Here is a 27,339-nt window from a genome sequence, read left to right as displayed (position 1 = left end):
TACCCAATCAGATAAATGTATAGGTTCCAAATCGCATATGGATGTGTTTGCCAATAACACGTCAGTTTATATGGAAATGTTTCTGCAATGTTCTGGTAGTCAATAATAGTACTATTAAATTTGAATGTGCCAATCGTTCGTCCAAATTTCTTTTCGTATTCAAATATTTGTAACAAATCATAAAAGCTCGTATGACTTTCCGCAACTGAGGTAATGTGAAAAAGCAGCCGAGCAGCAATTCTCCCTGACGGAGAAAAATACAAACATTGTCGCTTTTAACTACTTTATATTCTACAATTTTTATGGAATTTAATTGCTGATATACAGCTTTCGATTGAAAACGGGCAAATTTTCACCGAGCGCCGCTTGTCTGTGCTCTTGACCACTGTGTGGCGCATATAAATCGTGTTTGATATCGATCAAAGGTGTAGCGACCTCTGTGAGGAAAGTAAAATACAAATTGCCGTACCCTAGACCCCTAGAAACTGAAACTGCCAGAATGTCTGAGGCAATCTAAGAGGATGGCGAAGTACACGATTTGGAGACTATTATACGTTCGTTAAATAAAGAGATCGAAGTGGACACCTACAGTGACAATCTTGATGAGTGCAGATGAAAATTTTTGTTCAAATACCTCTAATGCTTCGGGCAGTGCAGAAAGCCGTTCAAGGACTGTAACAGCGAGCCACACAACTAAACCAAAAGTATTAAATGCTTCTACGGTATGACTCAAAAATTCTCAAGTTAAAACGGAAAACGAAAACATTGTACCAGATTAAATACTGTTAAATTCCACTGAATAAAATGATTTAATTATGATTTTTTAAGTTATGTTAAAAGTACGTCCCTGACTTTGTATTAGATGTGTAGAAATTTATTAGAGTATTTCCGTGCGTTTCTGCAGACTTTTTATAATTTATAATAAAAGTCATACAATTTTTACGGCAACTCCTAGTTTAAAGCTGCGGTTGTATTCGCGCTTCCATGTCGGATAACATTTATTAGTTCATCATTTACCAGAAAAACGAATCGTAAACTGCAAATCTCAACAACACAATTGTTGGCGAGTCGAGTCTTAATCCCACTTAGCAAAGGTGCACCATCAATGAATATAGGTATTTTACCGTCGTTTGCTATAAAGAAATCTCCATTACTTCGAAGTTTAATTGTACCCTGGCGTCTTGATATCTTGCAGGCTGGCCCTTCTAGTGATAGGTCTACATCGACATGAGAATCTTCAACATAACGGCCAAAGGTTATTTCTTTGGATCGCATTAAGTAACGAACTAGCCGACCACGAAGTACAGCTAGCGTTTGTCCATCGAATTCAGGTGGCGAGACACCTGTCACCGACATTCCACCGACTTAACTCGTTCTCTAAAATACGAATTTCACGCTTATTTTGACGATCAGTTAAAGCAAGTTCGATCCCAATGCCTCATCACGTTGATCACTAAGTTCTGCATCGAGTATAAGATCTTCAGCACAAGAAAAACTTAATGGTTGATCACTCATATGAAGTGGCTTAACATTTTGATCTGTCAATAATTGATATTGCTTCATCATTTGCCAATGATTTTGTAAAGATTTGGCTGTACGTGAAACATAAAATACAGAGGCATTTTTGTCCAGTAACTCTTGGAACTGCTCAAGTTTAGGGCTATCAGCACTTTTAAAAGCTCCTAAAAGTTTTTCTTCTTGAACACTAAAAAGAGCTTTGCTTTGAACCGATTCTACCAACTCTGGATGTAGATTTCGCATGGCAGCTACAGCAATACGTGATATTGCCGGTTCGTACAACAGAGAAAACCGTAATTCGCAATTGGTACTCTAAGGCTACGTGCAAAATCATCTAGAAAACATGGCCTGGCTACAACTATAGAAGGACAACGTCTTCACTGAATATGTTTAGGAAATTAACATTCAAGATCAAATCCATCTTGAAATGGGACTGGCCATCTGGCACAGAATGGGAATACTTATTAAAGACAGGTGCAGTGTGGAAGGCTGCAAGGAGACAGTCACCATTTCTTCTGCGAGCGTCCACCTCGGGGTACATGAGGTTCTGAACTCTCAGCAGTTTTATGGTGCCTGCCCTAGAGGCCGTGTCAAAATGCTCCATGGAACCTATCAGAAAGTTTATTTATGGAAATAAATGGTTTGAGTAAACACGCAGGGTACATTAGGCAATTGGTTCCTGGAGAATGTACATCGAAATGGCGCCTAGAGCGCTGCTTGCGTCCGATCTCCTTAGCCGTCCAGCATAGTAGTAACCAACCAAAGGAATATTTGGTTCACGGACTCTACTTCGAGGATTCCTTATGGTATTTTCGCCACTAAACGGGTTAATGCATAGGTATAGCGCGTTTCTAAATCCCTCTCCTCTAAAGGAGTAGGTGGAGTTTTTAAATTACAGTGCTATTCCACCACCGCTTAAATATCGCAATCATACCAAAAATAAGCCTGTATGTAAATTTAAATAAATATCAACAATCGTCGCAAATAATTAGGCAGCCATTGGCTTTCGCACGCCAATCGCAACATTTCCGCTAAATAATTAATTTAAACGCTATCCAACTTGGCAGCTATTAATAAATCAACTAATGCAAGTGCAAATACATTTTCATAATTTTAACATGCACATTTGATTAAGATATTGGAAATGGAAAACGCATAATGAGTTTAGTAGCCTCTTCACATATTACGACAATTACAGCAACAACAGAAACAACAACTTCCTGCTAGAAGTCGTCTTCAAATATGTTAATATTGTCTGGCAGCTTTCTTTTCCCTTTTTCCTGGAGTATTGTGGATTCATGCGGCTACGCTCTTGTGTCCAAGCTAAGCAAAGGAAATATTAGACAATTTTGAATGAGGCACTTGCCACAAATCTGCCACTTTTGCTGCACAGGTGTATTGTAAAGAAGAAATGGCAAGTGAAATTTTAAAAGGTTTTATTTTCGTTAATTTTATGGAAACTACTTTTAAATAATATTTTGCTTGAAGATCAAAGATCCAGGTTATATATTTTGGAAATCGGTGTGTCTTATGTAATGGTTTAAGTAGTGTTATTTTAACTTTAAGCACTTTGCGGAGAATTCTTGTTGCACACAAAGTGCTGACATACATATATATATAAATATGTGCGTATTGTTGTGCTTTAATGTTTTATTTAAACTTACTTCCATCGCTATGCGCCACACCCTCACGCAACAGGACATACCTCAAGCACTCCATTGTGTAAAGTTTAGCTGCCTCAATCAGATGACCGCTGGCCGCGCGATTTTAAAGTGTGCCAAAAATGCGCTACAGCCTTCTTGTGGCGCTCTTCGGTAGTACGTATCAAATCTGTGTGTGCTATACTCGCTCCGGCGAATACATGACGATATAGCGCGATATATACTTGCAATCAATCGCAATTACGGAATCACGATATTTTCTGGTTGGACTTTGTTAGAACTAACTACGCAACTAATGCTCCGATTTTTAGAGCTTGAAAGAATTTAATTCGCTTATGAACCCTGGAAATCTTGATTTTTCCTCTACGAAGGAAGTATTTAAACAAAGATTAAATGAACTTTTTCTTAGCTAATTAGTTTTTAAGTTAAAATAATAATGGTTGTTATTTTTTTAGATGCTTTTTCTTCTTGTAATCTGTGTGAAAATTTTTTATATTTTCTAGATTAATATTGAAATAAATAAATATTATGCAACTGCCATGGTTTGAGCTGCTGCTTGTTAGATTTTTGTACAACGTTCATCAGTGCCAGTACAGAGATGAACTGTCCTTTTGGGGTCATTAATTAATGTGACTGTTCATTGTAATATTTTAACCTGAAAATGCAAAAGAAAAATTGATCAATGAAAAGAAGGAAGTAAGGTTAAAATTAGCAAATTTTTACTATACGAATAGTAACTATACTCACCGCATGTCGTAAATCAATGACATTTTTTTTCCTTTTTTCCATTCAGGAAATGGAAAAGCGTAGCAGACGTCAAAATCTCTACATTTAATGTCTGACTGTCAATTATTATTGCAATACTAACGTTAACACTTCATTCACTACACGTCATGCACTACACGCCGCACTCCACGTCACGCACTACACGTCAGGCATTGCATGCCGCACGACATATTGAGCACAACACGCGACACATGTCGCGTATTACATATCTCGACCAATCATTCATTTGGTCGAGATTTAAAATACTTAATTCCACGGATCTCAACATTATCGACAATACACGTCAAAAATAATGTTGAATGGTGGAAGTGCAACTCTGTAATACCTTTTCAGCCAGGTTTCGAACCGTTCCGTGTGGTGGCAGGCCACTTGTTGTGAAAACAAAGTTCACCACAAATCAAAAATAAATCTTTAGGTCTACTTCGGCGACATCTACCGACATAAAATAAATTATAAAATCCCTACAAAAAATTTGGTCACAAAACCTAATCACGCCCATGCAAATGTGACTAGGAATATAACCTATGACCGTAAAATGACTAGTCAAATGACGGGGAATGACTAAAGCACCAGCCACCAGCGCGCATAAGTATTTACTTATGGTCTTTAATTTTATTTAAATTAAATTTTATTTCAATAAAATGTTTTTTTTTTTTTGGATAATATATTAGAGATAATTTTTTTTGTGCTTACGCCACCTAAACAACATTCCGCCAACCTCAATTTGGGCATGATCAATGATACCAATATTCTTTCAGATCATGACCCGTTTCGAAACTCTATTGGCCAAGTCAGAGGGGAGCGCCAAGCGCTTCGACGTCGCCTGCCAGCTCTGCGGTGGAAACCATAGTATGAGGCTCTGCGCTGAGTACAGAAGCAAGTCGCCCGAAGAAAGGTTACGGGCTGTCCTACTACATAAATACTGCCCGAATTGTTTGTCGCCGTTTCATCGCGTTGACAACTGCAAAAGTAAATATCGCTGCAAACGGTGCCAGCAAAAGCACCACACCACGTTCCATCTAGATGAGCGTCCTTCTGAACGCGATGATGCAACAACCATTGGCGACGACAACCCGTCCGATGACACGTTGTCAATCCACCTAATGGGGCCGACAAAGTCCTGGGCTCAGCAGGTGGAGGAGGAGAGAGCAAAGGCGGAGGAAGAAAGAGGTAAAACGGAGACAACAAGACCGTCAACAGTCAACCATGGGACGCGCAGTTTCCGGCCGCTGTTACAACATGAAAGAAGCGCGGAGAAAGCAAACAAACGTCGAAACGAACGAGGAAACTGGCAGCACCGCGACATTGGACTCCAAGGAGGCCCGACCAAGTCATCCAAACGCGGAAGACAGCAGCGGCGAGATAAATCGTCGCCATACCATTCTGACGCCAAAACATGTGTGAGTTGTAGTATGTATGTATCTTAAGATTTTACCGCTGTGAGCCCGCGGTACAGCAACTTTGTTGCCGGGAAACCCAACGAAGGAGCTGTATCGTGGGTTCATCGGCTCATGTAGCAAAGAGTCTCGTCCTCTTTTAATCCAGCAGCCAGCAAAGGAACACGTAATCACACGCTCACGTAAGTTGCCAATTTCCAAAAAAACATATTTAACAATTTCCAAAAATATATTTAATATTTTTAAACCTTTCACAACATTTGTTAACATTTTCCTTAACACTTGTTGTATTTATACACATTGAATAAAAAAAACACTGTGAATTCCTTTTATTAATACGAAACCTTTTTGGTGTTTTTATTTTTCTTCCCCTTTTTTTCGCCTAACTAATCTTTAACAAATACGTGGGTGCGCGCCGTTGCCACCACGCATTTGTCCAGCTTGCTTAATAACCAAACTGTTTGATAGCTCAAATGAAACTCTACTATTCAAAATACTACTGCTCTTGCTCGCTAGATAGCGTCTTAGTCGAAACTGCTTGACAACTAAAATCAAACTGAATTCCAGCGCCTCTACAATTGCCGCCTTTTATACTCTTGGATTTCAACGTTTGCATCTTCTAGGCGCTTCCAGAATCTACTAGTCCAGCAGCTCTCAAATTTCTCAGCTGTAACTACAATTGCACAATTTTATAGTTTTTCTCATTGCATACTTTCAGGAGCATCTCAGATATATGCATGTGTCTGTGCATTAACTCTCCGCTGCTCGTATACGTACATGGTACATACATATGTGTAGCAGGGTTGAGTCATTTTGAAATGAAACAAATCAAAATAAAAAATAAAAAATTATTCATCATTTTAAATTTTTTGATTGATGAATAAAAAGTTATTTTTTATTCAAGCATTTCTTGAATAATGAATAACATTTTCTCGTTATTCAAAATATTCTAATTGATGATAAACGCCCATTCTTATTTTTGCAAATTTGGAATAAAGAGTCGAGTTATTATTCATTATTTACAAAATTTGGAATAACAATAAAATTATAGTTTTTATTCAGGTATTCAAAAATAAAAAAATAAACCATCGAGATGCCCTGAAAATATACCCATATGCGTAACCAGTTCGCGTGTAGTTCTGAAGCTTCTTAGGGTAATAATGCGATGATTGTGGGGAGTATTCGCGGGGTTTTTTGGAGGCCGTTTGGGGGTAATTTCTGGGACACTTTGGCATGGTTTAGGGGAGTACCTCGGGGTCCTCCCGGGGTCATTCCGTGACCTTTTTGGGTTTCCTTGTGGGTCATTCCGGGATCTTTTTGGGGACTCCCTCGTGGTCATTTCGGGATGGTTTTGGGGACTCCCTCGGTGTCATTTCGGGATGGTTTTGGGGACTCCCTCGGGGTCATTTGGGGGTCATTCGTGGGTCATTCCGAGATCTTTTTGGGGACTTCCTCGGGGTCATTTCGGGATGGTTTTGGGGACTCCCTCGGGGTCATTTCGGGGTCATTTGGGGGTCATTTCGGGATGGTTTTGAGGACTCCCTCGGGGTCATGTGGGGTCATTCCGGGATCTTTTTGGGGACTCCCTCGGGGTCATTTGGGGGTCATATCGGGATGGTTTTGGGGACTTCCTCGTGGTCATTTGGGGTCATTCCGGGATCTTTTTGGGGACTCCCTCGGGTCATTTGGGGGTCATTCGTGCGTCATTCCGGGATCGTTTTGGGGACTCCCTCGGGGTCATTTGGGGGTTATTCGTGGGTCATTCCGGGATCTTTTTGGGGACTCTCTCGGGGTCATTTCGGGATGGTTTTGGGGAATCCCTTCGGGTAATTTGGGGGTCATTTTGGGATGGTTTTGGGGAATCCCTCGGGGTCATTTGGGGGTCATTCCGGGTCTTTTTGGGGACTCCCTCGGGGCCATTTGGGGGTCATTCGTGGGTCATTCCGGGATCTTTTTGGGTACTCTCTCGGGGTCATTTCAGGACAAATAGACTCGATCACCTGATTTTAAAGGTACTATAACGGTCTCATCCTGCGTCTCTATCACCCGCTGAAGATAGCCGTATGATACGACCTACATAGCATTAAAAAAGTCTCAAGTGACATAACTTGGATATCTGCGTAATAAGAAAAAATTTTGTTTTAATTTGCATGTTTTCTTCTAGAGAGTGCACGCAGAAGCTTATGAAAATCAATATAAGCCATATGTGCAGAAAAAACGGGAAAAGTTGGTGAACAGTACATCTGGTGCTAGAAAAAAATTGAACCGTTCGAGCCGTCAGAAAAAATATGATGACAATATTGTTACCTACTATGTGCTCGAAAGTATGAGTCCCCTTTTCACAGATGAAATGCTGTCATTCAGAAAATTAATAGATGGTGAATAACTTTAATTGGGAGCGTGTCATTATTCTGTATTACAAAATTCTGGGTGACAAAATTCTGTAAATTGCAAAAAAATTCTGCTTTCTAAAATTTTGCTTTTTCAAAATTCTGCATGTCTAATGCGAAAAATTCTGCTTTATTCAAGTTTTGTGATTTTCGTCATATGCAGAAGGGTGTACTACGCAGAAGGACATCACCGTGGCGGTAGCCACGGTTATACCACACATCCGGACTTGGCATGGCGTAGCCCAGGGTTATTTTTTATAAGCGCGGCCGAAGGCCACCTATCAGAAAGGTGTTCTACGCAAAATTACTGTGCATGGCGCAGCCGTTGTGGATCGGCCTTTTCCAGAATATTGACTTCCATAATATTGATTTCCGGTGTTTCGACTTCCGGAATTATGAATGCATGACCTCTTTAACATTATTAATATTATATTTTAATACAGAATTCTGCTATACAAAATTTTGTAATACAGAATTTTGAAAGCAGAATTTTAGAAAGCAGAATTTTAAAAAAGCAGAATTTTGTTCAAGCAGAATTTTTTTGCAATTTACAGAATTTTGTCACCCAGAATTTTGTAATACAGAATAACGGCACGCTCCCAATTAAAGTTATTCACCATCTATTAATTTTTTGAATGACAGCATTTCATCTGTGGATAGGGGACTCATACTTTCGAGCACATAGGCAACAACATTGTCTTCATATTTTTTCTGACGCCTCGAACGGTTCAATTTTTTTCTAGCACCAGATGTCCTGTTCACCAGCTTTTCCCGTTTTTTCTGCACATATGGCTTATATTGATTTTCATAAGCTTCTGCGTGCACTCTCTAGAAGAAAACATGCAAATTAAAACACAATTTTTTCTTAATACGCAGATATCCAAGTTATGTCACTTGAAACTTTTTTAATGTTATGTAGGTCGTATCATACGGCTATCTTCAGCGGGTGATAGAGACGCAGGATGAGACCGTTATAGTACCTTTAAAATCAGGTGATCGAGTATATTTGTCCTGAAATGACCCCGAGAGATTCCGCAAAAAGATCCCGGAATGACCCCGAAATGACCCCGAGGGAGTCCCCAAAACCATCCCGAAATGACCCCCAAATGACCCCGAGGGATTCCCCAAAACCATCCCGAAATGACCCCGATAGAGTCCCCAAAAGGATCCCGTAATGACCCACGAATGACCCCCAAATGACCCCGAGGGAGTCTCCAAAAAGATCCCGGAATGACCCACAAATGACCCCCAAATGACCCCGAGGGAGTCCCCAAAAAGATCCCGGAATGACCCCAAATGACCCCGAGGGAGTCCGCAAAACCATTCCGAAATGACCCCCAAATGACCCCGAGGGAGTCCCCAAAGAGGTCCGGCATGACGCACGAATGGCCCCCAACTGACCCGAGGGAGTCCCCAAAAAGATCCCGGAATGACCCCTAATGACCTCGAGGGAGTCCCCAAAACCATCCCGAAATGACCCCCAAATGACCCCGAGGGAGTCCCCAAAATCATCCCGGAATGACCCCGATGGAGTCCCCAAAATTATCCCGGAATGACCCCCAAATGACACCGAGGGAATCCCAAAAAGGTCACGGAATTACCCCGGGAGGACCCCGAGGTACTCCCCTAAACCAGGCCAAAGTGTCCCAGAAATAACCCCCAAACGGCCCCCAAACAACCCCTCGAATACTCCCCAAAATCATCTCAATATTATCCTAAGAAGCTTCAGAACTACACGCGAACTGGTTACGCATATGGGTATATTTTCAGGGCATCTCGATGGTTTATTTTTTTATTTTTGAATACCTGAATAAAAACTAAAATTTTATTGTTATTCCAAATTTTGTAAATAATGAATAATAACTCAACTCTTTATTCAAAATTTGCAAAAATAAGAATGGGCGTTTATCATCAATTAGAATATTTTGAATAACGAGAAAATGTTATTCATTATTCAAGAAATGCTTGAATAAAAAATACCATGTTATTCATCACTTAAGTTTTCTTGAATAATGAATAAAAATTTATTTTTTATTTTTTCGTCAATGGTTTGTCAAATTTGTTGATAACGCCCATCCCTGATGTGTAGACGCAATTATTGTTTCGTTTATGTAGATACATAATTATTGATCTAGGGATGTGAATTCACGTCACTGATTAGTATCGGCTTAGGGACGATAGTATCGCTCAGTGCTGCTAACATTCGTTACACTGCCCTCCACCTAAGTCTGTTCGTCCCGATCAGACAAATCTCCCGATCTAAACGTCGCTTGCATCTCCAAATATACCACTCTTCTACTCCATGGTTTCTCAATGCTTTGTATGCGGTAGATGTTATCACTGATCTTCTTCACAACCTTGTACGGGCCTTCCCAACTGCACCGATATTTGGCTGGAACACCTTTCCGCCGGTGAGGGTTGTTTAACAGTACCAAATCTTCCGCCAAGAAACCTTCCGAATTAAAGTTCTTATCATGCCAGTGTTTCATCTTACTACTCATTACCCTGGGCCGTTCCTTCACACTCTGTTGTTTGGCCAATGAACTACTTCGTAGAACTTGCGCTGGACGGATTTGCTTTGCATAATCAGTATCGTTCCGACGCTTCACAACAGTAGTGTGCTTTGGCTTGAAACCACCCTTGCATTCTTTCTGCGAAATCCTTTCCTTCGTTTTAGTACGTCCGTTAGGGTTTTTCAATGCCAGTGTTTCTTTCACAGGTACCTTCGGTTTTGATTTGTTTGGCCCATTTGTTCCATCAACCTTTACCTTTGAATTTCGTGGCCTTTGTCGAGTCTTCTCCACTAGTACCCGATTACTGCTGAACCCTTTTTCCAAACTAAAGTTAAGTGGTATGTCCTGCTTCTTATAGCGCATAATTTTTTTCCGCAATCGATCCTGATGTCATGGTCAACCAAGAATTCCACTCCCAATATGACTTCATCAAAGATCTCCGCCACAACGAATTTGTGTAAAACCATGACCTTCCCAATTAGGATTTCACATATCACTTCTCCCTGGCCTTGGTTATACTCGCCTGTGACCGTACGCAACCTTGCTCCAGGTAACGGTTTTACTCTCCTGTTGACCAAGTCAGATCGGATCAAGGAATGAGATGCGCCCGTATCTACAGTCAGTACACGTTCTTTACCATCCACATTCCCTCTGACGGTAAGATTTCTTGATTTCCTTCCAATTTGCGACACAGATATGACAGGACATTCAATAGCCGGGGCAAGTTTTCGTTCTTTACATTCGACACGCTCTTGCTCATTTCCGCCAGCTTTGCGGTTACGGCCACCCACATTGTTGGAACTATTAGGACCAAGATCGCAATGAAGTGCAATGTGACCTGGGTTGCCGCACTTAAAACATTTAATAACTCCGGCATTCTTCTGTTGAGATCCCTTTAGTGCTTCCAAAATTGTGTCTACCCACTCTTGCCTTTCTAATTCCACACGGCGTGCTTTGAAAACTGGTTTACACAAAAGTGAGGCTGTTTACTGAGTCAGTGCATGCGATACCGTTTCTGCAAATGTTGGCTTTGGGTTTGCGTATGTGGCTCGCTTCGTTTCGACGTCCCGTATGCCATTTATAAAGCTCTGAATTTTTACCCTTTCGGTGTATTCCACGGGTGCGTCGACATTCGCCAAATGTGCAAGCCTTTCGACATCTGACGCAAACTCCTGCAAAGTCTCATTAGCTTTTTGGTAGCGGTTTTGCAACTCTATTTGGTGGATCTGCTTCCTGTGTTCGCTTCCGTATCGCCGTTCTACAGCAGCGATCAATGCGTCATAACTGTTCCGTTCGTACTCTGGAATAGTCTGTAAGATTTCTGCAGCTGTTCCTTTCAATGCTACGAATAGTGCAGCAACTTTATCTCCAGCACTTCAGTTGTTCACTGCTGCGGTCTTCTCAAACTGAAGCTTAAAGGCCTGGAAAGGAATAGAACCGTAAAAGGATGGTGTTTTTACCTTTGGATTGCTTGCTGAAACAGCTGGCCGATGTAATTGCAACTCCTGTATACGACCTCTCAAAGCATCCACCTCGGCTTCGATTTTTTCCTCAAACTGCGTTATTTTCTCGTCCATACGCGCCTCGAGTTTTGATGATATACGCGCCTCTTGCGCTTCGAGTTGTACTGTTATGCGTGCCTCTTGTTCTTTCAGTTGTGTTTCCATCTTTGATGTAATCTGTGTCGAAATTTCTGAAATACGCGTTTCTTGTGCTTTAATCTTCGATGTTATTCGTGTCTCTTGGGATTCCATCTGTGATGACATCTACGTTTTCTGTTCTTCCAGTTGTGATGACATGTTGGTGGATAATTGTGATGACATTTCGGACGTTTTTGCCGATATTGCAACCAATATCATGTTCAAGTCTGTGTTCGCCATTGTCTGCGGTGTTTCATTTTTGTCCTCCAATTTTTTGTCTCATCGCCATCAAGATGAAAGACATACTCGTCCACATCAATTCCTTCTGCTTCCATTGCCTCTCGTAGCCGTGCCTGAAGTTCAAGTTTAAAGCCGCTTGTATTCAATCCACGGCTCTCCAACCCCTTCTTCAGTTGTTCGATCTTCAATTCACTGAACTTTGCCATGCCCTTGTTGTCCTCTGGAATTTATTCAACAATTCCTCTTCTGACACCAATTGTAACGAATTTACTTGCAAATACTCTTATCTGCCCTTCTGCTAAGTTCGAATCACTAAACTGTTGAATAAATAACTCCAATTTGTAATAATGCAAAATGGCCTTTATTAAAGTACTTCACAATAACACTCAAACTGTGCAACGAATAGCTTGCTTAATAACCAAACTGATTGATAGCTCAAATGTAACTCTACTATTCAAAATAATACTGCTCTTGCTCCCTAGATAGCGTCTTAGTCGAAACTGCTTGACAACTAAAATCAAACTGAATTCCAGCGCCTCTACAATTGCCGCCTTTTATACTCTTGGATTTCAACGTTCGCATCTTCTAGGTGCTTCCAGTAGATTCTGGATTCTAGTCCAGCAGCTTTCAAACTTCTCAGCTGTAACTACAATTGCACAATTTTATAGTTTTTTCTCATTGCATACTTTCAGGAGCATCTCAGATATATGCATGTGTCTGTGCATTGACTCTCCGCTGCTCGTATACGTACATGGTACATATGTGTAGACGCAATTATTGTTTCGTTTAGTAGATACATAATGATTGATCTATGGATGTGAATTCACGTCACTGCTTAGCATCGGCTTAGAGACGATAGCATCGCTCAGTGCTGCTAACATTCGTTAAAATATATAAAATTTGTTACTTTTTCTTATCAAAGAAACATACTATCTTAAATCCTACCTAGTAGGATTATTACTCAAAAGGTTGATTCTTGAGTTATACCGTTATTCCACACATCCTCTCAATTTATTAAGTTACCGTTTGCATAATATATGCATATTTAAGAAATGCATACATATTTACCTATTAAGAAGCAAGCGGTCCAATGGAATGCACTATACCGCTTTTAAGTTAGTTAATCGTTATTCGCCTAACTATCAACGTCCTTTATATTAAATAAATTAATCGCCCCAAAAATAAATTCGCTAAAGTGAAAATTGTTAAAATAAATACTTAAATAATTAATAATAAAATTTACAGTTATATATTTAAAACGAAAGTTGTCGCGTTTTTGATTTCTTTTGCAGTGAAGAGCTTTCCCCTTAACTCCCTCAGAGCACATACCCCTATAGTGCAAACTTATACATGGTACGTTTGCAGCCATAAAAATGAGCTAGCGACCTAAAAAATACTCAAAATTTAAATAAAAATTAAACATAATTAAATCGGTTTTCGCGACGCGTTGATTTTTTAAAATTGTGAAAATAAAGTAAGAAATGAAAAGGAAAAGAGTGCAGTGAAACATTAATCTATCCACGTACAACGGATGTCATCTACACGGACTTCAGCAAAGCATTTGATACCGTCAACCACGAGTTGCTTATTCATAAGCTTGATTTACTGGGCTTTCCGTTTCACCTATTAATGTGGCTGAAAAGCTATCTTTCTAACCGTACCCAAAAAGTCCTGTTCAAGTGCAATCTGTCGGAATCGTTCGGAGTTTCCTCCGGCGTACCCCAGGGAAGTCATCTAGGCCCTTTGCTCTTTGCCCTTTTCATTAATGACTTGCCACAGACAATATTATATTCCCATACTATAATGTATGCGGATGATGTAAAACTTTGCTACACTTACTGTCCTACCGATTTGAGTTCCTTGGATCTTCTTCAGGCCGACTTGGACTCGTTCCAATGTTGGTGCACAACAATTTACTAGCTTTAAATTGCTCTAAATGTAAGCATATGACATTTCACCGAGTGAAGCCAGCATTGAAATCTTATGTAATAGATGGTACGCCTTTGGAGCGTATATCTATTGCAAATGATCTAGGTGTCCTTTTTGATCCGAAATTGAATTTTAACATGCATATTTCATCTATAGCCAACAAAGCGTTGGGTTTACTTGGATTTGTTAAAAGATGGGCTAAAGAGTTCGATGATCCGTACCTCACTAAGGTTCTTTACACATCGCTGGTTCGTCCAATACTCGAGTATTGCTCATGCGTTTGGTCCCCTGTTTCTCAAAAGCATATAAAGCGTCTTGAGTCAGTTCAAAAGCAATTTTAGATATTTGCATTGCGCGGCCTTAATTGGGACTCAAGTCTCCACCTTCCTCCATACAGAAGTAGACTTCTTCTTATTAACTTACCCACTCTGGAAAATCGGAGAATATTACTGGGGGGTATTATTCATCCATAAGCTCATTATTGGAGAAATTGATTCCGCGGACCTCCTCAGCCGCTTGTTTTTTGCGGTTCCCCCTAGAGTATCCAGACACTACGTTCCTTTCTATTTACCCCTTTGTCGACGAAACTTTGCTAAAAATAATCCTCTTCTTATCTGGTGCGCGCACTACAATGACTTGTATAGCTGCATCAGTCTTGAATGTACCTTTGCCACTATACGTAATGCAATACTTGCCTATCTAATTTAAGAGATACAAGCTAATTTAATTTGCCGGCATTTTATTCCTTCGATAAAAAACAGGAACTATCTCGCTTAAGGATGGAGGAACATTTATCAACATGTATCATTAAGAAGGAACAAGACAGTACTGTGTTGATTGGAATCTGGTGCATTCCAACAACGTAAAAAACATGCTTTTTCATGACACAGGTCATGTTACTTTTTTATGCCTTGTGATGGCGTATCCTCATTACACTACTCTTAGCACTGCCGTATTCCCATGACATGCTGATTGGAATCTTGTTGCATTCCAACAGGGAGATTGGAATCCACTGCATTCCGAAATCATGCTGAGCGGAATCTGATGCATTCCGCCAGTATAAGATTTCGGCATAAGATCTTATTTCTGCTCATATTTCTTATTATTATTATATTCTGAAAATAAATAGTAATGTTCATTAATATTTCTTTGTTTGTAATATAACATTGTTGAAAGCTCGATATATCTTAAATTTGATCTTTTGAGTTGTATATTTATATATCTTTTATATTATGCAGTCGACCATAGTTTGTCGTCGACTTTAAATAATAATAAATAAATAAATAAATAAATATGTACATACAAAAAAACCTCTCAAAGCATCCACCTCGGCTTCGATTTTTTCCTCAAACTGCGTTATTTTCTCGTCCATACGCGCCTCGAGTTTTGATGATATACGCGCCTCTTGCGCTTCGAGTTGTACTGTTATGCGTGCCTCTTGTTCTTTCAGTTGTGTTTCCATCTTTGATGTAATCTGTGTCGAAATTTCTGAAATACGCGTTTCTTGTGCTTTAATCTTCGATGTTATTCGTGTCTCTTGGGATTCCATCTGTGATGACATATACGTTTTCTGTTCTTCCAGTTGTGATGACATGTTGGTGGATATTTGTGATGACATTTCGGACATTTGTGCCGATATTGCAACCAATATCATGTTCAAGTCTGTGTTCGCCATTGTCTGCGGTGTTTCATTTTTGTCCTCCAATTTTTTTGTCTCATCGCCATCAAGATGAAAGACATACTCGTCCACATCAATTCCTTCTGCTTCCATTGCCTCTCGTAGCCGTGCCTGAAGTTCAAGTTTAACGCCGCTTGTATTCAATCCACGGCTCTCCAACTCCTTCTTCAGTTGTTCGATCTTCAATTCACTGAACTTTGCCATGCCCTTGTTGTCCTCTGGAATTTATTCAACAATTCCTCTTCTGACACCAATTGTAACGAATTTACTTGCAAATACTCTTATTTGCCCTTCTGCTAAGTTCGAATCACTAAACTGTTGAATAAATAACTCCAATTTGTAATAATGCAAAATTGCCTTTATTAAAGTACTTCACAATAACACTCAAACTGTACAACGAATAGCTTGCTTAATAACCAAACTGATTGATAGCTCAAATGTAACTCTACTATTCAAAATAATACCGCTCTTGCTCCCTAGATAGCGTCTTAGTCGAAACTGCTTGACAACTAAAATCAAACTGAATTCCAGCGCCTCTACAATTGCCGCCTTTTATACTCTTGGATTTCAACGTTCGCATCTTCTAGGTGCTTCCAGTAGATTCTGGATTCTAGTCCAGCAGCTCTCAAACTTCTCAGCTGTAACTACAATTGCACAATTTTATAGTTTTTTCTCATTGCATACTTTCAGGAGCATCTCAGATATATGCATGTGTCTGTGCATTGACTCTCCGCTGCTCGTATACGTACATGGTACATATGTGTAGACGTAATTATTGTTTCGTTTAGTAGATACATAATGATTGATCTATGGATGTGAATTCACGTCACTGCTTAGCATCGGCTTAGAGACGATAGCATCGCTCAGTGCTGCTAACATTCGTTAAAATATATAAAATTTGTTACTTTTTCTTATCAAAGAAACATACTATCTTAAATCCTACCTAGTAGGATTATTACTCAAAAGGTTGATTCTTGAGTTAAGTTAATCGTTATTCGCCTAACTATCAACGTCCTTTATATTAAATAAATTAAGCGCCCCAAAAATAAATTCGCTAAAGTGAAAATTGTTAAAATAAATACTTAAATAATTAATAATAAAATTTACAGTTATATATTTAAAACGAAAGTTGTCGCGTTTTTGATTTCTTTTGCAGTGAAGAGCTTTCCCCTTAACTCCCTCAGAGCACATACCCCTATAGTGCAAACTTATACATGGTACGTTTGCAGCCGTAAAAATGAGCTAGCGACCTAAAAAATACTCAAAATTTAAATAAAAATTAAACATAGGATAGGATAGGTTAGGTGGTAGCTTCCCTGATAAGGATAGCTCACTTGGACAACACGAAGGTCCGTTGTGATACCACATACACCAAAAATAACGGTGACCTAGATCCAGCTACTTAGAGAATCGTTGGGTAGCACCGATAAAGCTCCGAATGATACCGATCTCAACTTTGGATATATCCTCGGGAGATCCAAGTGAGTCGCTACCGAAGTACTTTCGCCTAATTCTGGCAAAAGCTGGACAATCAAGCATAAAGTGATTTGGTGATTCCACCTCATCATCCTCCATACAGCTGCAGCAGGATGGAGTTTCCAGTATATTGAGACGTACCGCATGGATACCCATGGGACAGTGCCCTGTCAAAACCCCAATGACCATTGATAGGTGAGCCTTAGTGAACCCAATTATTTCAGCAGACCTCCTGCCATCCACTTTCGGCCAGAAAGGTCTTGCTACCCTGCAAGACGTGGTATCCGCCCAACGTTTGCTGAGCTGATTCGAGGCCCTGCTATGGAGGAGCAATCCACAGGTGGCCAGCGGGATCCCGAAGTCCCTACAGCCATCTTCATCCGGTTCAGTTGTACCGATGCGGGCTAAGAGATCCGCTTGACAGTTACCCGGGATATCACTATGGCCCGGGACCCAGATAATCTTAATTGTAAAATAATTCGATGCAATCGCAAGCGAGGTCAGGCACTCCCAGACCACCCTCGATCGCACTGTAGTTGAGCTCAAGGCCTTGATAGCCGATTGGCTATCAGAGTAGATGTTAAATTCCCTAACCGTGGTAGCACTGGATAGCATTCCATCCACCGCATCCTTAATCGCAGCAATTTCCGCTTGGAATACACTGCAGTGATCAGCCAACTTAAACTTGCGGCTTAAATTTAGCTCTTGACAAAAGACCCCCCCACCAACCTTTCCATCCAGCTTTGACCCATCCGTGAACAAGTTAACCGGTCCCATGCCCCAGATAATTCCTCTTCCCCAATCCTCTCTCTCTGGAATAACTGGGGTGAAGGTTGTATAGGGAGCTGTTATCGGCATACAGTAGTCCGTTCTGTCCGGGATGAAGTCGAAACTGGTAAGAAGGCTAGAGTGTCCGCGGTCAGAAAGTCTATATCCCATATCACGAAGCCTGACCAACGACCTTGCCGCGGCCGCCTTTCCCGCAATATCTACTGGGTATATGTTCAGCATGACGTTCAGTGCCAAGGTAGGCGTTGTTCTGAGAGCGCCACTGATACCGATCAGCGCCGTCCGTTGCACTGACACTAACATTTTGGAGTTGCTCGCCGTGTCCAGTGCTTTCCACCAGACCAGCACCCCATATAGCAGAATCGGTTTGACCACCATCTCATAAAGCCAGTGTACTATTCTTGGCGAGAGTCCTCATCTCTTTCCGATAGCTCCTCTGCAGCAGTACAAGGCAATGGCGGCCTTCCTGGCCCGATCTTCCGCATTGGGTCTCCAGGACAGTTTCTTGTCCAAAACAATCCCCAAATATTTAACCCTATCAGAAAGTACCAACGGTACCCCTGCAATCGAGGGAGTTCTGAAATCGGGCACCTTATATCTTCTTGTGAAAAGGACCAATTCCGTTTTTCCCGGGTTGACCGCCAATCCACATGATTCAGCCCACCTAGCCACAGTATCCAGGTAGCCCTGAAGAACATCGCGCAGGGCGCCCAGAAATTTGCCTCTGACTAGGATAGCGAGGTCATCTGCATAGGCAACCACCCGACAACCATTGGCTTCCAGCTCCACAAGAAGCTCGTTGACTACCACAACCCAGAGGAGAGGAGATAGGACACCCCCCTGTGGCGTGCCCCTGCACACCTTCCTCTTAATTATGGCCCCTCCCCACTCCGCTGCGACAATTCTGCCGCATAGAAGTTTGCTAATAAATTCAACCAGAGCCGCCTCGACTCCTAAACCCACCAGAGCTCTTTCGATTGACCCCGGTAAGACATTGTTAAAAGCTCCCTCGATGTCTAGAAAGGCACCCAGAGCATTCTCTTTGTGTTCTAGGGACCCCTCTATTTGCTTTACAATCGAATGGAGAGCCGTTTCCGTCGATCTGCCCTTGCAGTACGCATGTTGTGAAGCCGACAGTAACCCCCGAGGTATCCTTTCCCGTAGGTACAGGTCAATCAACCGCTCAAACGTCTTAAGAAGAAACGACGAGAGACTGATTGGCCTGAAATCCTTAGGTGATACATGAGAGCTTCTGCCGGCCTTCGGAATGAAAATAACCCTAACCGTGTGCCAAGACTTCGGGATATAGTTAAGCCTGAGGCAGTTAGTATATATGATGGCCAACCAGCGGCAGGAAATCCCCAAAGACCTTTGAAGCTGCGCAGGAATGATTCCATCCGGGCCCGGAGACTTATAGGGCTTGAACGACCCTATAGCCCAGGTTATCTGACTTTCCCGTATTGGAATGGCAGGCACTTCTGCATGGCCAACGACCGCCGACCATGCAGGCGAAGATCCCTGCGCAACTCGAACATCGGGAAAATGATTGTCCAGTAAAAGCCTTAGGGACTCCTCGCTACTCATCGACCAGTCCCCACCATCATCTCTCAGATACCCCAGAGGAGCGGGGTTCCTAGAGAGTATTTTTCTAAATCTCGCGGATTCATTGCAGCCTTCTACGTTTTCGCAGAAGCTTCGCCATGCATCTCGCTTGGCTATCCTTATTTCATATTTATAAATCCCCAGACTCACCTTATAGAGCTCCCAGTCCGAGGGTAATTTACTCCTCCTGGCTCTGTTGAAGAGCCGCCGACTGGACGCTCTTAGGTCGTCAAGAGAATCCGACCACCAGGGCGGCTTGCCCTTCCCCCTGTAAGTTTTCAATGGGCATTAAACATAATTAAATCGGTTTTCGCGACGCGTTGATTTTTTAAAATTGTGAAAATAAAGTAAAAAATGAAAAGGAAAAGAGTGCAGTGAAACATTAATCTATCCACGTACATATGTACATACAAAAATGCCGCTCATTAGGCTGAACTAAAAAAAAAATTTGTAAAAAAAAAAAACAGAAAAAATACTATAATCGGCAAAACTTTCTAAAGCCTACTGTGCAAATACAAAAGAAATACTTAAAGGCTTACATTGTACACAAGTGAAAATATAGAAGCAAAAAAGAAGTATAATTGAGAAAAATGTTTAGAAAGAAAAAAATTAAAAGGGCATAATTTAAAGTTAGAAAGAATTTTGTGCATTCCAAAAGAAAACCCGCATAAGAGTACCTACATATAAATAAAAAAAATCACCAAAGTTAATAAAAAATATAAAAAGCGAACGAAAATAAACAGTTTAGTGAAAGAAATAAATATCTTAATTGCAAAACGAAATGTGAACACAAACATACATATAAACATATTCGTATACATGAAAAGTGTACAGTAGGGAGAACCAAAGAAAAAAAGATCATATCAAAATTTCTCATCGAAAAAACAAAAACCGAAAAGAAAAGTTAAATTAAACTAAAAATACTGTGGGAATATAACATTAAGAAAAAAAAGTATTTGTCAAGAAAATTATACGCACGAAAATTCACTTACCTGAAAAGGAAAATTACTTACCGGAAAAAAAGTTCACTTACCTGAAAAAGAAAATCACTTACCTCAAAAAAGTGTCACTTACCTGGAAAAGAAAATTATACTTACCCCTGGAAACCCCATTTTCAAAAAAAAAAAAAAAAAAAAAATTCAAAAAATTATAAAAAAGGATAAGTGCTGGGTTTAAGTGCTTTAAGGCATATAAGAGTGTCTCTTAAATCCATAAATATTTATTTCATAGCACGAGCAGTAGACCTGCAATAGTGGGACAAAGCAGATTCAAAAGAAGCCAACAACAGCAACGTGAGTCCCAGCAACAGAAACAACAGAAAGGTAACGGGTTCATCAGCTTAAAGGACATCACGGTACAGTACGCACAAAACATAGTAGAATTGAACCAGCGGTAAGTGCGCATATATTACGTATGTATGTCTCATAGCGGTGCCAATTTACGGTAAATTCGAAATACATAATCTCTTATTTCCCACATATAAATCTCGAGAAGCTTGGAAAATAGTCCGCTACACTCAAACATACATACATACGTAATACACTTATAACATAATATTCTCAAATCCCATCACGTATAGAGACCCCACGGCGTATTAACTCTCCATACCCACTGGCAAATTCCCGTTATCAATTGCTGTCTCACGGGCATAAGGGCACTATATTAAGTCTCTCCTTCTCAATCACAACAAATGAACAAAATATAACCGCAAAATTCCCAAATTCGAGTCTCCCACTTGTGCCAGTTTTTTTTTATATATATATATATATATAATCTAACCCCAATCCGTTAACTGCACTTACACGCGCTAAGGCAGTACAGAAACAAGTAAAACGAAACACCTTCACTAGGGTGTATTCATAAAACCACAACAACGCGTATAATTGCGCAGAATTTAACTAAATAATATTTAAAAATATTTGCACAACTGCAAAAAATTTCGCCTACTTAATTTTTTCACAAAAAAAAAAAAAACAACGATCCACCCTAATATAAATACAGTACTGGCACACACATACTAAATACATATAAATAAGATCCAGCTAGTTGCTCATTTTCTCATCTCGCTGTAAATTCCCGTTTTTGTGTAACAGCATTAGACTGTGTCACAAAATTTATAAGCCGGAAAATAATTAAGAACACGATTATATTTCCAACATAGTGGAATTAAATTTTCTTATTAATTTATATACTACTACCCCACTCAGCACTGCTTTAAATTTAACCAATAATTTGGGATCCCATATTATAAATTTTTAATTCGCACCTGTTTACCCAAAACCAATATGAGTAAAAAAGCAAATGATATTCTTGACGCAGGTCAACCCGACACAAGTCTCAATACTTTCATTTTCGAAAGCAATAGACTAGAGGCATTTTACCCAAAATGGTCAGCCACCCTTACATCTGATCAAACAGAGTCCCTTCTCAAAGTAAAAACACAACAGCTCGGAAGATTGTGGGAATCACTCCTAGATTCCTACAGAAACGTATCTCTTTCTCCATTCCATCAGGAGTCCACCGATTCAATAGAGCAAAAATAAAAAAGTGCTCTGACAGTTATGAAACTTGCATGTCACAAATTATGGACGCCATACAACTACTGCGACCCTCGCCTCAAATGTCTCAGCCCCTAAATCCCCCAAATACTTCTAACTCATCACTAATATACCTAAAGTACCAGCCTGCGATACTGAAATATTCCACGGAGGATACGAAGACTGGCCGGCATTCAGGGATACGTTTACGGCAGTCTACCACAATCATCAAAAACTCACTCACAACTATATCACCTACGGCAGAAAACGATAGGTCAAGCAGGCCAACTTGTAAAACAATACCCCCTAACGGATGACAGCTTCCAGCTAGCATGGGACGCCCTCAAAGCTCGGTACGAAAACCGAAGAATATTGGTTGGTAATCAGCTGAAGACCCTCTTTAGTCTTCAGCAAATATACTCAGAAAATGGTGAGCAGATTCAAAAGCTGCAAACTACAATAAATAATTGTTTATGTACCCTAGCAGCACAAGGTATCCCAACGTCTAATTGGGACCCCATCCTTGTGTTTATATGCTCGTCGAAACTTCCCACTGAAACTCTCTCTATGGGAACAATCTCTAAGGTCCCAAAAAGAATTGCCGCTGTGGGGAGACATGGACAAATTTCTAACCTCAAGATATAAAGAGATTGTACACTTACCGGCCGGGAAAGCCGAAACCCCTACTCCGAATTTCGTTCCCAGGTCCACAAACCAAAACTCTACGCAAAACTCAACATTCGCAAATATGAACAAAACACAAAACTTCCACACAGAACCACAGCAAGTCTCCTGTAAGCTGTGTAATTCGACCCATGCAATGAAGATTTGCGTAAAATTTAAAGCACTCACGGTATCAGACCGTCTAAAATTTGTAAGAGACACAAATTATTGCGAGAATTGTTTATCATACTCCCACCTAACGAGCGATTGTCAGAGCAAGTTTTTATGCGTTTACTACCAGAAAAGACATCACTCCCTCCTAAATTGTCAACACCAACCAAACGCACTTCGGGCGACCGGCTCAAGACCCCAAAGAACCGCAGCCCTAGCTACCACCTCAATTCAGGAAAATTTGGCTCAACCATCGACGTCAAGTCAAGCAGCGAATCAAACAGCGGCGCAGAAACACCAGGATCCAACCACCCACACGGTATCATCACATTTCTCCGGCAGCTGCCAACAACCCTACTCCCCACGGCAATCGTCCCTATAAATTACGCGGGGGAGTACCATAAAATTCGTGCGCTTATTGACCAAGGCTCTCAAAAAACGTTTTTGGCATCCCGAATCCAAAAACTGTTAGGCCTCCCCACAAAAGATGTGCACTTCGAAACCTCGGGTATGGGAGGAATGGTAGTGCAGAAATCCAACAAAATTTGCTATATCACTCTTTGCTCTTCCGACTTAAGCAAAGAGATAGGGACCAATGCCATTTTGCTCCCCCAACTAACGCATTTTCTCCCGACGAATAAAGTCTCCAAAGTCAGCTTAGATGCATTCCGCTCCCTCCAACTCGCTGACCCTAACTACCCGACCCCCTCAAAAATCGATATGGTTATTGGCAGCGATATTATCCCACAAATCCTATTCGAAGGATTACAACGAAACCCCCAATAAAACCTTATAGCGCAAAACAAGATATTCGGATGGGTATTCAGCGGACCAGTCCGGGATCTAGTCTCTATCTTCACCACTCAAGTCAGTGAGGCAACAGAACCGGATATCAGCAGCCTGCTCAAGCGCTTCTGGGAACAGGTAGAAATATCCACAACTCCCTCCAGATCCGAGGAAGACCAATTTTGTGAGGTCCTCTCACAAGAATGGAGGATGGACGCTATGTTGTAAAACTGCCGTGTATGCCCGATTTCCCAAAATCATTAGCCCTTGGACACTCTCGCCCAGCGGCACAGCAGCAGTACACCAGCGTAGAAAGAAGCCTGGAAAGCAAACCGGAACTGCGTGAGAAATACTCGGAAGTGTTGACCGAGTACTTAGAAATGGATCACATGGAACCCGCCCCTCCTACGGAAATAATCGAAAAGGGTAATTACTTCTCATTTTACCTTCCCCATCAAGCTGTTCTCAAGCCCGACAGCAAAACGACAAAAATTCGTGTCGTATTCAATGCCTCTAAGACATCACATTCAGGAAACTCTCTGAACGATGTACTATACACAGGCCCGATACTCCAAAACGATTTGACGTCAATAATTCTCCATTGGCGCCTCTACAAGTGCGTTTTCAATGGCGACATCGAAAATGTATCGCCAAATTTTAGTCAAGAAAGAAGATCAAGACTTCCAAGGAATACTCTTTAGAAAAGCCCCTCAAAAGTCGATTGAAGATTTTAAATTAAAAACCGTAACTTTCGGTGTTAACTGCGCTCCATACCTCGCAATCCGCACACTCCATCAACTCGCTCAGGATTGCGCAGAAAAATACCGACTGGCCAAAAACATCATACTACGAGAAACCTATGTGGATGATGTCCTCTCTGGCGGGCATGGCATACAGTCCACACTTAGCTCTATGACTCAAACAATCGAAGCTCTAAAATCGGCGGGGTTTCCGTTGAAAAAAATTACAGCAAACAGAACAGAAATTCTCGAATCAATCCCAAACTCTGATGTCTTAGATGCGGAATCCCTCAAATTCCACGACACGAGCTCCACTAAAACTCTGTGAATAAGATGGAACGCATTATCTGACTCGTTTTCGTACTCATACGACCCAATTCCAGATTCTAAGTCAAACACAAAACGGCAAATACTTCAGCCGTAGCGAAACTTTTTGACCCGGCAGGATGGCTATCGCCAATAATGATCTTAGCCAAAATCCTGCTCCAACATCTCTGGTTAGAGCAGAGTAGAGTGTAGCACGATGAGAACTCTGTCTCAACCCACCTATTTGTGGCAAAAACCAAAGTCGCACCCCTGCAAACAGTTAGCTTGCCACGACTTGAACTCTGCGGAGCCGTGTTACTAATCAAATTAATAGTTCAAACTCGATCTCAATTGCAGTTGCCACCCCACGAGCTGACACTCTGGTCAGATTCGTCCATCGTGTTGGCCTGGCTAGAAAAACCCCCACATACATGGAAAACCTATGTGGCAAACAGAATCACCCAGATTCTTCAAAATGTCAGCAACGCCACTTTGCGCCACGTACCCAGTGGTGATAAACCCGCAGACCTAGCAAGCCGCCGTTCCGACTTTCTCCACAAAGTCTTGCTACATTCTGAGGTGCAACTGATGATGCGCATGGTACAAGCGGAATACTATATACCCCGCATCAAGCAGAAAGTAAAGAAATGCATATTCCAATGCAAGATGTGCGCGATATACAAACAACAAATCCGTTCACAAATAATGGCCCCTCTTCACCCGAACATGTCACTTACTCAGTGCCATTTCACGTGGCAGGAGTTGACTTCGCTGGCCCATTTATGGTGAAAACGTCCCTCTTGAGACGAGCTTCCCACACCAAAGCGTACGTATGCGTATTCGTCTGCTTCTCCACTAAAGCAGTCCATCTCGAATCATGCACAAATTTGACAACTGAAGCCTTCAGAGCAGCCTTCGCTCGCTTCGTAGGGCGACGTGGATTACCCCACAAAATAATGTCTGACAACGGAAAGACGTTTGATGGCGCACAACGAGCGATCCAGAGGGAGATAGCCCTATTCATCAAAGAAGCAGCTGTGGATATTGCACAAAGGTATGCGGTACAGGGCCTCTCTTGGCAATTCATACCGCCGTATGCCCCACACATGGGCGGCCTATGGGAAGCCGCAGTAAAAAGCTTCAAAACCCATTTCAAAAAAGTAGCCGGAAATCATAGGTATACATTTGAGGAATTCACCACTCTCCTCATTCGAATCGAAGCAGTTCTTAATTCTCGCCCTCTCTCTCCCATGTCACAGGATCCAAACGACTTATTAGCCCTAACTCCTGGCCATTTTCTTCGAGGAGCCCCCTTAACTTCCTTACTAGAACCGAATGCCGAAAACGTATCCCCTACTACGAAATAGCAAAAATTAAAAGTTCTGCATCACCAGTTCAGCTCACGTTGGAAGAGCGAGTACCTACAAACCTTGCATAAAAGATATAAATGGATAGCAAGGGGCGTGTACTGACTGTAGATACGGGCGCATCTCGTTCTTTAATCCGATCTGATTTGGTCAACAGGAGATTAAAGCCATTACCTGCAGCAAGATTGCGCACGATTACTGGCGAGTATAACCAAGTCCAGGGAGAAGTGGTATGTGTAGTCTTAATTGGGGACGTCATGGTTCTACACAAATTCGTTGTGGCAGAGATCGTTGATGAAGTCATATTGGGAGTGGATTTCTTAGTTGACTATGACATCAGGATCGATATGCAGAGAATGATTATGCAGTCTAAGAACAAGGGCGTGCCACTTAAATTCAGTTTTGAGCAAGGGTTCAGCAGTAAGCATGTGCTGGTGAAAGAGATTCGACAGAAACCACAAAAGTCAAAGGCAGCAGTTCGGGCAAGGGTTTATGGAACGAATGGGCTAAACAAATCAAAACCGAAGGTACCTGCGAGAAAAACACTGGCATTGACAAACCCTAATGGATGCACTAAAACAAACGACAGAATTTTGCAGAAAGAATGCAAACGTGGTTTGAAGACAGGGCGCACTACTCTTGTGAAACGTCGGAACGATACTGATTATGTGAAGCCAATCCGTAAAGCGCAGCTCTATGAAGTAGTTCATTGGCCAAACAACAGATTGTGAGGAAACGATCCAGGATAATGAGTAGTAAGATGAAACATAGGTACGACAAGAACAATAATTCGGAAGGTTCCTTGGAGGAGTTTGTTACTGCTATACAACCCTCACCGGCGTCGAGGTGTTCCATACAAATTTTGGTGCAGTTGGGAAGGCCCGTGCAGAGTTGTGAAGAGGATCAATGATGTCATCTACCGCATACAAACAATTGGGAAACCACGAAACAGAAGGCTGGATCATTTGGAGAGGCTAGCAGCGGTTAGATTGAGAGATTTGTCTGATCGGGACGATAAGACTTAGGTGGAGGGCAGGGTTACGAATATTAGTGGCACTAAGTGATACTCACATCGCCAATGTGATACTAAGTAAATAAAGCCACAACAACAATAAAGAAAGCTGACACACTTGTATGTACGTAAACAAAT

At 41.3% G+C, this 27,339-nt stretch overlaps 1 protein-coding gene and 1 pseudogene across 1 annotated transcript in view; both read right to left on the bottom strand.

Annotated features, from left to right (window-relative positions):
* The window catches only part of CarT (Carcinine transporter), a 514,516-nt gene that overhangs the window by 23,589 nt on the left and 463,588 nt on the right, over positions 1 to 27,339 (bottom strand). The gene's annotated exons all lie outside the window — the stretch shown is intronic.
* Positions 952 to 1,776, bottom strand: LOC137239535 (microspherule protein 1 pseudogene; annotated as a pseudogene).

This window comes from Eurosta solidaginis, chromosome 2 (assembly GCF_040869045.1).
Source record: "Eurosta solidaginis isolate ZX-2024a chromosome 2, ASM4086904v1, whole genome shotgun sequence".
Lineage (NCBI taxonomy): Eukaryota > Metazoa > Arthropoda > Insecta > Diptera > Tephritidae > Eurosta > Eurosta solidaginis.
This window is presented reverse-complemented; position numbering and strand designations above follow the sequence as displayed.